Source organism: Pongo pygmaeus, chromosome 3 (genome assembly GCF_028885625.2).
Source record: "Pongo pygmaeus isolate AG05252 chromosome 3, NHGRI_mPonPyg2-v2.0_pri, whole genome shotgun sequence".
NCBI classification, from domain to species: Eukaryota; Metazoa; Chordata; class Mammalia; order Primates; family Hominidae; genus Pongo; species Pongo pygmaeus.
In genome coordinates, this window is record NC_072376.2 from 79,423,981 (window position 1) to 79,436,430 (window position 12,450).

Below are 12,450 nucleotides of genomic sequence, written 5' to 3' on the forward strand. Positions count from 1 at the left end.
TAAAAGTGAGCACATGTTATAAGGAAAATGGCGCTGATACATTTGTTCAAGGAAAAGTTGCCACAAACCTTCAATTTTTGAAAAATGCAGTATCTGTAAAGTGCAATGAAAGTATGCTATATTCCAGGGATACTTACATCTTTCATCCTTGGCTGGAAAACACCTCTACTCACACAACATCTTCCCAAGGTAAATCACTGGGGTGTAACTTTTATAAATAAGATGTGATATTACTATTATGTCTGCCATTTGAGATGGAGAATAGTAATGCTGAAAATATACTTTAATTCAGAGTAAGTTTTCAGTTTTTAATGATGAGCTTAGCACCGCAGTTTTCACAAATGCCATATTGATAAATGAATGATCATAAATTATTAGTATAGCACAGAAATTGTTTTGTAGAATCAAACAAATTCAGGGACAGGGGTGTGGAAACCATAATTTGTGACCCTTTTTATGTTCACGTTAAATTATTTTAAAATTCTTTTGCCATGAAAATTTCTGTCTTGACTCTTGTGATTGTCCTTATAAATTGGAATGTAAAATATGGCTAACAGGTACATGTAATAGTGTTGCTAATGAATAATTGATGCCTTAATAGTCTTTGAAAATCTCATTACCTGATTGTTGCTAAGAATTTTCGGGTAAGGGCTGCCTACAAAACGGAGGAAAGGGAAATTCCTCTGACTTTTTACCAATGATAGAACCCTAGAGGTGATGTGCTTGAAGAGGGAGGCAAGACCTGATTTTGGATTTAAAATCTGAAAGGCAGATGTTTATTCAACTGATCTAACAAGCTATAGGGTCAATAGAGAAGTAAAATAAGAAAATGAATGAGGATTGTCAGAAGACATGGGAAAGCAAAGAAGAAGCCTATTATGAGTAATTCCAAAGCAATTTTATGACCCATGAATTGTTCTTTTTCTGTGCCAGCACACTTATTTCCAGACTTTAAATGTGTTATCAAGTTTGACTTATCTGTACTCCCTCATCCCTCAACTTACTTCTGGACCAGATCTTGGTTTATTTGGTGTGCAGGTGTCCCATAGCAGGAAATATGACTGAGATGAGTTTATACTTAGGAGATAAAACACCCAGCTGTAGATCTGCTGCTAAAGAGGTTAGCATAAGGAGAGGGGCTGGAACTTAGACTTTCTGAAACAAAGACTTGGATGATTCATTATAAAGCTGTCTGTCTCTCGAATTTCTCTTGGGTGGATGGTGATAATAGACAAGTCCAGTATGGTATTTTTGGTTTGGAATGAAGACTTTGGGTAAAGATGCTATAGGAACATTCTTCTTGTAGTGAGTGGTATATAGCAATTCAGCAGGTTGAGAGGTTAGCACCTTACTTATCATTACTTACTTACTTATCATTACCATGCTTACCTACCCTTCCAACAAATTGTTCACACACTTCTCTGGCAACCCATCTTAAGTGTCTTGTAATATACAGGCTCATTAGGATAGAAGTACCTTAATTAAGAACCTAAAGGAATTGACATGAATTGGGATACCTGGGATACCTAAAATGAAATGATGATACTGAATTATCCACACAGTTAAATAGCTGAAAAAAAAAATAGAACCAAGGTGTTCAGGGATGAAGAGGGTCCAGCATAAACCGGGGTTGTCTCCAGGATATGGGACTTTCCTGTTTTAAGACTGGGAAAACCCTGGGCAAACTAGGACAAGTTGTTCACCTTAGTCAAGCATCTAATGGTAGACTATTATCAAAATGACTGCCATGACTAAGATGGTTTCATGGACCTACAATAATAAATGATCTGAAGTAGAGTCAAATGAGGGAATCCTCCAGAGACATCCAAGAAATGGAGTCTTGCTCTTTCAGTTTTCCAGACAGCTTCATCTAAGAATATGTAGTACACATTGTATCTGGATTTCTAATATTTAGACATTCCTATAAGCCTGACTGAGTATTAGAAAATCTACTTCCAGAGAACTGAATAGAAGAAATGAAAAAGTTTGATGTAAACCATAATCTGGGCTTCTAAGGTAGGAATTCCTTTATGATAGCCTAATATAGGATGTGCCTGTTGGTAATAGAATTGTTTTCTAATATCTTGGAAAGATGTTTGCTGAAATGATGTCCTGTCAGTAAAACATCCTAGAACATTAAAAGTCTGAGTACTTAAAAAAATCCTGGAAACACAAAGATTATCAAGGATACATGAATAGACATAAAGCAAATACATGCCAGGAAGGTTATACCTCTATCAGGGAATTGGGATTTTCATGGTATCTCATATTTGTGAGTGGTATCTTCTTCACAGAAGCTTGTCTATGAAGCTTATTGGGACATAGTACTCACACTATAAATTTCTGCTCTCATAGCTAAGAATGAACAGAGGATTTCTTTTTATTACAAACACTCCTCTTCAGCTGTGGGTGCTGTCTGCACCTGCAATATGGGAGGGCAGTTGAGGAAACATGATTCATTGTATTTTGCCTCTCTGTTAGCCAAAGTGCTAGATTATCCCACAATTCCTTGAGAATTTTAGCAAACAGGATCACACTTGTTCAAGCTTAAATCATTTACCTAATTAAATACTTGGAAAGAATAAATAACAGCAACTAACAGTTCCCCAATCCTGCCAGAGGGCAGTGAATTACTTAATTTGTGCTCTCTGCTTGAGATGGACATCAAAAATCCTGGAGAGCTCTTTTAGGAATATCTTATAACATATGCAAGGAGAGATGTGTAGAAGCTTTTCTTCCCTTCCTCCCTCCCTTCCTTCCCACCTTTCCTCCCTCCCTCCCTCTCTCCCTCCTTCCCTTCCTCCCTCTATCCTCTCTTCCTCCCTTCCTTCCTTCCTGAAATATTATTTGAGCAAGGTACATACAGGCAGAAATACCATATTTTATAAGAATACAGAAAGAACTGCATGGAATCAAATTCCAGTTGACTTGCCGATATAAGTCAACATATTTTGATTGTTCCTTTTAAAGGGTTTCTTCATGCCTTGTGAAAAACAAGTTGGAGATCACCTGCTAACAGTGATAAGGGTAGCAAGGATGTTTGATGTTGGTTAAGTGGGGATGTAGGGAATATTTGTTGTGCAATTTTATCAAATAAATATTGAACAATGTGCAAGCCATATGGGAGGTCTAGTTATGGTGTGGGATCTTCAATTCATAGTAGTGCTAGTTTGTTAATTTAGGTGATTTTCTCTAGCTATGTTCAGCTGCCCAGAAAGCAAAAAAAGTCAGAAGAACAAGAGAAAATTATTAAATAATGGACCATATAATTGAACTCAGGGAAAAAAGTGAAGACAAAATAGAAAAATAATAAGGAAAAAGTATCAAGATGGTTAAAACATTAAGTGGGATTAGTTTGGTCAAGTGAGCTAGAAGGACAGAGAACACGATACATAAATTAGTGACTTGGGAAATAAAACAATGTTAGGCCCTGGAATTAAGGGCATAGAGGAATTTGCTCATAATATTTTATACAGCAGAAGAAAATGATGTAGAGGGAGGTAGGAATAGATATGAAGGTCAGAACCCAGGAAGCTAAGGAGCATTGTACAATGATAGCGTATTAAAGAACAGGCTGCCAGCCTAGGCTGTGAGCATGGGTGGGTGGAGACAATGCGGAGTGTGTTAATAATGGTTCTCAGATGCAAATAGTAGAACTTACTTGGGTTAGCTTGAACAGAAAAGGATTTAGTGAAGAACCAGTGAACTACAGTTAGATCCTATACAACTAAGAAACATACAGGCAGGAAGAACTCAGGAGAAACATACAGCTAATGACATCACTAGTGTCACTGTCCATGCTCAGAACTTCTGATGCTAGTGACTGGAAGATAAAAAGAAAAAAATAATCAGTTACCTTGAATAACTGGATGCCTCTGTGATGCTGGTTGCTCTGTGGAAGAAGGCTCTCATGCTAGTTGTTCTGTGCAAGAAGCTCCTGTGTCATGTTGATCACTTCCACATCTGAGAACAATGCAGATGTGTCTGTGCTGAGAAACGTATGTCACATGCAGAATCCTAGCTTCCCAGAGCTCTTTCAGCTTTCCAGCCCCCATAGTACATTAGATAAGGTGAGAATCAGTGCTAAGAGTGAATCTGCCATATCTGTCCCAGAATAGTTTATAATTGAATATTAATTGATAGAAAAATAAATGAGACTCATGATGAAGTTAGAGTCAAATGGAAAGAACTCTTTGCTTCCCAGCTTTTTGTATGGTTGGCCAGACAGCAGTGGTCACATGACAAAAGATTCAGTGTAGTGTATGTGCTCAGTTTTGACTTTTCAACTATGGACACTGCCAGTTCAAAAGATGGAAGTCTCTGTTTATATATATGAAGTATGGCCTCTTTTCTTTCTCTTTTTGATGTGGGGCATAAAGAATTATATGCATCACCTTGTATAAGAATTGACCATAGTTTTGAATATAACAAATAAAACTAAACAATTTTAAAGGAAATCATAGGAATATGTTACCATGGCCTTAGGTTAGGCAATTGTTTCACATATTTGACACATGTATAAGTTATGAAAGAAAAAAATACACAAATTGTACATCATCAAATTAAAAGATTTTGTAATTAAAAGGACATTATCAAAAAAGTGAAAAGATTTAGTTGTTAATTTAGGTGTCAATTTGACTGCATTAAGGAATACCTAGAGACTTGCAAAGAGTTATTTCTGGGTGGGTCTGTGAGGGTTTTTAAGAGGAGATTGGCATGTCAGTTACTGGACTGAGTAGGGAAGATCTACCCTCAATGTCAGCAGGAACCATCCAATCAGCTCGAGACCCAGATAAAACAAAAAAGGCAGCAGAAAGGTGAATTCAATCTCTCTCGCACACACACACACACCTGCTCTGCCCCATCAGTGCCCTCCCTCCATGGAATGACACAGCAAGAAGGCCCTCACCAGATGCCATCTTCTCGATCTTGAACTTTCCAGGCCCTAGAACCATAAACCAATTCATTTCTCTTCATTGTAAATTACTCAGTCTCAATATTCTGTGATAGCAGCACAAAACAGAATAAGACAAATGATAACCCACAAATGTGTGTGAAATACTTTAAAATCATATTTTTGATAAGGAACTTGTATTTATATACGAGCAATTCTCAAATTAAACAATAAAATATGCATAATATAAAACCAATTTCTAAATGGGTAAAAGATTTGAATAGACATTTCTCTAAAGAGGATATACAAGTGGCCAATAAGCACATGAAAAGTTGCTCAACATCATTAGTCCATAGGAAAATATAAATCAAAACCACAGTGAAATGTAACTTCTTATCCACAACGGTAGCTAAAACTTAGACAGACCACAAAAAGTATTATGAAGTGTATAGAGGAATGAGAACCCTTATACAATCCTGATGGGATAGTAAAATAGTGCAGTCACTTTGGGAAACAGTTTAGCAGTCCCTCAAAATGATAAATTATAAAGTCACTATATAATATGATGATTCTACTCATAGGTAGACTAGAGAGAAGTAAAGTCGTAAGTCCACACACAAAAATGTACACAGATGTCCATGTCAGCTTTATCCATAAGAATCAAAATGTAGAAACAACCCAAAGGTCCGTCAATGGAAAATAAAATGTGGACTATCTGTGCAATTGGATATTACCTGGCAATAAAAAGGAATTAAATATTTACACATGCTATGTAACATGGATTAACTTTGAAAGTATTATTCTTAGAGAAAGAAGCCAGTTAAGGAAGACCCCATATTATATGACTACATTTATATAAAATGTCCACAGTAGTCAAATTCATGGTGATGAAAATTCAATTAGTAGTTACTGAGGGCTATGGAAAGGTGGGAATGTGAAATGATTACTAATGGGTAGAGAATTTCCTTTTGTTGTGATAAAAATATTTTAATATTAGATCATGCTGATGATTGCACAATCCTGGGAATATAATAAAAGCCACTGAAATGCACACTTTATAATACGTTTAAAGTATAAATATGAAGCTATTATCAATATTAATATGTTTGTACATGTATATATTACACATATGGAATTTATATACATATAAGATACACATATATAAATATATACACATATATACATGCACACATATATTAATAACATGTATGTTACCTGTTTGTCAAATATATAATATATATTACACATACGTGATATTGTATATATATATTTCACATGCTCAGTTAACATACACTTACACTCCCCTAATGTGAACTAACAAAATACTAGATTCCCTGATAATTTTGGACATCCTTTGTTTCCATACTCTTTCTGCTTTGGTACTATCTTTGTGTAATTACAAATTCTCAATTCTGTCTTTATAATCTTTCTCCTGGACCCTTGCCCTTTACTTTCTTCTTAGTCTGCATTTGATTCTTCTATTTTCTACTTGTTGACTTCTGCTGTAGAACTTTCAATAATTGACCCACAGTCAGGTGTGATGGCCCACAGCTGTAATCCCAACAGTTTGGGAGGCTGAGGCAGGTGGATCTGTTAAGTCTAGGAGTTTGAGACTAGCCTGGGAAACATAGAGGGGACCTCATCTCTACAAAGAAAAAAAAAATCTTAGCCAGTTGTGGTGGGCACGTACCTGTGGTCCCAGCTACTAGGGAGGCTGAGGTGGGTGGATCGTTTGAGCCTGGGAGGTAGAGGTGCAGTAAGAAATGATCGCACCACTGCACTCCAGTATGGGTGGCAGAGCAAGAATCTGTCTCAAAAAAAGAAAACAAAAAACACAAGTAATTGACCCATTAGCTTAGGACCACCTGTGTGATGTAACTTACTCTAATGTTCTCTGTAGTATCTGCATCTTTGCCAGCTATTTTGTCTGACATTCTGGTATCAGGAACCTCCCACTTATAATAGCAACTATCACTCTCTAAAAATTGTTTCCAATGACCACTATGTTTAATGAGGAAACTGCATCCCAGTCTGTTCTGAGAGGGAAGAAATACATGTCAAAAATTACATGTCTGTGCATATCGATGCCATACCCTTCAATTTACAGGAGGGTTCTCACATCACCGTCATGCCACAGATTTTAAGGAATTGGAAACTGTTTCCTCAAGATCCATTTCCCTTATACAGATACAGATGCAATACACTGCTGTCATGCAGGGTGTCAATCTGTATGAAGATCTGTATATGTGATCATTATAATATCTTAGTATGGGAAGGTTGATAACTGAGCAGTCCCTTCTGCATCTTCCTTTGAGGATATTTCAAGAACATTTTTGGCTCTCCTTGCCTTTACATTTGACATACTTGCACAGATGATTTGTGGAATACAGCCCTTAGTGATTCTGCCTTGAGGATGAAGGATCTACTGCCAGGGCAACATGGGAATGATGCAGTTCATGACACATTTTTGAGTAGGCATCTCAAGATGAATGCCCCAAACTACTGAATATTATTAGTCTGTGGGAGACACAGCTTATGACATTCTCTGCTATTCATTACTATAGAAAGAGTCACTTCCAAAGAGGAAGAAATAAAAAGCAACATTGATGCATTGCCAGTTGACATCACCAGAGTGAGCATGTTGTGAGGTAGAATGGAAATATGTGTACTTTGGTGTTCAAGAGACATGCAGGTACTCCTTCTGCATGTACTGGACAAGAGTACAACCACTGCCTAGATATGACATTTCAGAAGTAACAGGGGAATCTGTGAGATTCAGCCTTGTGCTATCACTGAGACTGATTCTTCAGTCAGGCTAGCAAGGGTTTAATAGCTGGCCACATTGCCTATATTTTGAGCTCATGCAGATTTTCATCACAGTGATTTTAGCTGTGTTGCATAGGTTTACAACTTTGAATTTTTTCAACAATTTTAGCTCTTGAAAAACTTGTTATAATCATTAATATTTCTTTTGTTTCAGAGACACAAGACCATCCACAATTAAATGTATTCAAAAGTTCCTGTAGCTTGCCAGGTACCTTAACCTCCACTTTTTTTTTTTTTGCTTATCATTTTTATTAATGAGATTGCTTAAAAAGGGTTTGTCTTTAAAAAGCAATATGTTTTGCTGCTGCCACATGACAGAATTTAGAATCAGGCTGCCTCTGTATTGTGCAAATACTAGATCTGCCACATATTAACTGTATGTCCTTGGGCAAGATAATCTTTTTGCCTAACCTGATGCCTTCCTTATCTGAAAAATTACAGAGAAGGAGAATAATGGTTCTTAATAAGATTGTTAGGGTGTTAACTCGATTACTAATGTAAAGAGCATTTATTAAAGTATGTAATAAGTGTTCATTATAATTATCTTGCCTATTATTAGTGTATTGGCCTCTATATTTGATTTCTCTAGTGATTTTGGATCTTCCTTTTGGACTGTGGTACAAATCTTTCCCACTAACTCTTCCCACATTGGATTTCCTATGATGGTCCTTATTCAGTTCTAGAGAACCAACCCTCAGCTCCAATCTATGGATTATCTTGCAAATTCCTAGCGAGAACTAAGGGGGAAGGCACAACATTATTAGGTAGAGAAAGCGGGAGAGGTTTTCGGACTCAGATACTACTATATGTAAGTACTATTCTAAGCACAGGAAACACACAGCATCCACCAGGGGGTGCTTGTCTTGTAAAGATTGGTTAATTTTTGTCCAGCTCAGTCAGGGAAGATCCTTAAGAGACTAAAGTTGAACAGACACTAAAATGAATGTGTTCTTGAATATGACGTGGAATTTTGTGCTTGGTGCTCACTTGCCTGGACATAAAACTATTTTTGCAGCGTGAAGTCACATAATGAAGTTTTAATAGAGGCATTAGAATAGCATGAATACTCCATATAAGAGAAATATTTAACCATCCTCTCCTTTCAGCTCTACTTCCCCAACACACTAGCTCCTAAACACACACACACACACACACACACACACACACACTAACCTGGCCCATGAAACCCTACTTATTTACGTATATGATTTATTTTGTATGCTGAAAACTGTGATGTTTAGGACCCACTGTAACTTCCTATTTGGTCTCATTGAGTCAGAAGCTGGATGGTGCCTTTATTCCAAACAGAACCACATAATGCCATCCTGAATTTCATAAATACATCCTTCATATTTTATTATTTCATTAGTCACTTGAATTCTCTACATAACCTGTAGCAAGTTCTTTTGATTATTTATAAGGTACACTGTACTAATAAGATATATAGACCTGTGGGCTTTTGCCCTGATGGCACAGATGGAAAAGTAGTTTCAGTGACTAGATTAGGAAGAACCTATCACTTTGTTCCTGATAAATATTTATTAAAGACAAGCATTTTACAAAATTTAGAAAATTAAACTAATCCTGTTTTAGTGGGTTGCTTAAACAATTTTTTATAGGAATGTATGGATTTGAAATGCTTTTAAAATCTTATTTCATTAATATAATTACCATTCAAAATTAAGTTACACAGAGTATCTCAATTTGTTGCTCATGGGATATGATCTCTCTTAGTTTAAAATTACATTATACTCAGGAAAGCTTCAAACTATCAGGTTAGCTTGTTTGGCAGATTGTTAGATGAATTCTCTAATTCACTGAAACATCTATTACAATTTTCAAAAGAATTGACTATAATGAATTAGAGAGCTAATCTTAATAATTTATCACTCAAATGAGGTCATCACAGCTAGTGGAATATTCAAGACTACCAGCCCATTTCTAACATTTTCTTTATATGGAAAAATATATTTTACATTATGTTCTATCATATTTTTAATGGATTATAAAATATACTAAAGAGCTGCTGTATTATAAAATAAAAATTACTCATAATCAGCCTGTTATAAATTACTTGTATGAAATTATTAATTATAATCTTGGCAAATAGTTAATATGAGAGTGTGATGCATTGATAAACAGGGAACAATGGTATACTCAAGTTCTAAAATTTTAAGCATTTATTAGAAAATCCAGAGACAATTACAAACTACATTTGTTCACTGTGGGTATATTTCATTTAAAATAACAATAGTGACTGTTAATATATTTTTAAATAGTAGTATAAATATTTAACTGAAGTTTGTTAACATTTTAAATTCTCAAATATAACTGAAGTTTATAAAGAAATATTGGTCCAGATTTGCTTTTTTTGAATTTGAGAGATTTATAGGGAAATCTAGGAGACTAAGTTACAAAATGGCATGTTACTGAAACATTCACAATGAAGAGAAAATGGCCAAACAAACAACAATAAAAAATAAAACTAATCTTGATTTAAGCTAGACTAATATACTTCAAGCTCCGTGTCTTGGGAATCAGCACTGATTCATCAGAAAGGGTAGATTGCTCTGTCAGTTTGGACCAAAGCTTACACATTATTTTCTGCTGTTGTTCTTTAGAACTCCTGTCTTTTTACAACTACTGACATGTGCTTGTGTCCTGACACTCTTTCCTGATAAAATGTGCATCCTATGTCCTGTACAGTACAGTCTTTTTGTGTTTAGACTAGTCCCACTCTTTCTTTTTTTTTTTTTAATTTCCCTCATTCTCTACAGAAATCCATTCTACCTCCCCACTGGGAACACAGCCTGCCCCAAGTATCAGCCAGGAGCCAGGCACTGTTATGCACCCAAGAATAGCCTTTAAACTGCTTGTCTCTATACATTTTAATCTGCGTTGCTTCTATATACAATGTTTTCCTAAACTGCTTGCCAATCAGAATGTTACATATTATGTATCCCAAAATCCAATCTATATAGTTTTGTACAGTCTGAATTTACTGTGCTTTTTTTCTTTTTTCAGATAGCCCTCATTCAGTGTGTTTTAGTTCCTTATATTTCATGATGTTTTGGTCATAAGCTTATGTTTGTTAAGCATCCAGATGAGAGCTGAGCTCTGGGTGGCTCCTTGATTATAGTCAGAGGACATGGCTAAGCTGTACCTAGACTCCTAACCCACAAAAACTGTGGGATGATATATGTGTTTGTTTAAGCAACAATAGAAAAATGATATAATTAGCTTATCTTAACTCATATAAAATGTAAATATAAACAATTTAATGGAACAGAATTGTAGGTGAAGGAGCTGAGACACACAGATATAAGAAAATTTGGATCTTCAAATTATGTCAAAGAATAAACAATTCAGTAAGCAGTTTCAGAAAATAATATCCATTTGAAGAAAATTTATACTCTATTCATACTTAATATTGTATAGAATATAAATAAGGTAGATTAAATATCTAAATGTAAAAATTACAAAACATTTTTACATGTATGCATATAATACATTCATATATAATGTGGGAGAAATCACAAAATGAGATTTTTATAATATTGTGATGATTGATGCATTATTAAGATATGAAAAGGATGTTACATCTGACAATAATTAAAACTAATATGCATAAGCATATATTTCATTAATGCTTTGGTGGAAAAAGCATTCTTTTTATTTTTAACCTTTAATTTTGAGGTAATTACTGCATCACATACAGTTATAAGAAATAATAGAGAGAAGTCCAGTATACCCTTCACCTGGTTTCCAATTGGTAACATATTTCTTTTTTTCTGTTTTTTTTTCTGTTTTTTTAATTTATGTATTTATTATTATTATACTTTCAGTTTTAGGGTACATGTGCACAATGTGCAGGTTTGTTACATATGTATACATGTGCCATTCTGGTGCACTACACCCACTAACTCATCATCTAGCATTATGTATATCTCCCAGTGCTATCCCTCTCCCCTCCCTCCACCCCACAACAGTCCCCAGAGTGTGATGTTCCCCTTCCTGTGTCCATGTGTTCTCATTGTTCAATTCCCACCTATGAGTGAGAATATGCGGTGTTTGGTTTTTTGTTCTTGCGATAGTTTACTGAGAATGATGATTTCCAATTTCATCCATGTCCCTACAAAGGACGTGAACTCCTCATTTTTTATGGCTGCATAGTATTCCATGGTGTATCTGTGCCAAATTTTCTTAATCCAGTCTAGGCTTGTTGGACATTTGGGTTGGTTCCAAGTCTTTCCTATTGTGAATAATGCCGCAATAAACATACGTCTGCATGTGTCTTTATAGCAGTATGATTTATAGTCTTTTGGGTATATACCCAGTAATGGGATGGCTGGGTCAAATGGAATTTCTAGTTCTAGATCCCTGAGGAATTGCCACACTGACTTCCACAAGGGTTGAACTAGTTTACGGTCGTACCAACAGTGTAAAAGTGTTCCTATTTCTCCACATCCTCTCCAGCACCTGTTGTTTCCTGACTTTTGAATGATTGCCATTCTAACTGGTGTGAGATGGTATCTCATTGTGGTTTTGATTTGCATTTCTCTGATGGCCAGTGATGGTGAGCATTTTTTCATGTGTTTTTTGGCTGCATAAATGTCTTCTTTTGAGAAGTGTCTGTTCATGTCCTTCACCCACTATTTGATAGGGTTGTTTGTTTTTTTCTTGTAAATTTGTTTGAGTTCATTGTAGATTCCGGATATTAGCCCTTTGTC

The 12,450-nt window shown here is 35.6% G+C and overlaps 1 long non-coding RNA gene across 3 annotated transcripts in view; it reads left to right on the forward strand.

Annotated features, from left to right (window-relative positions):
- LOC134739423 (uncharacterized) overlaps positions 1-12,450 on the forward strand; it is a 49,166-nt gene that overhangs the window by 15,566 nt on the left and 21,150 nt on the right. Inside the window, exon 1 of one of the 3 annotated variants that reach the window (XR_010126063.1) lies at positions 7,890-7,928. The exons of the other annotated variants lie outside the window; for them this stretch is intronic. This is a non-coding gene — a long non-coding RNA (uncharacterized LOC134739423). Of the gene's footprint in view, positions 1-7,889; positions 7,929-12,450 lie in introns of those variants that run through there. 3 annotated transcript variants of the gene reach the window in all.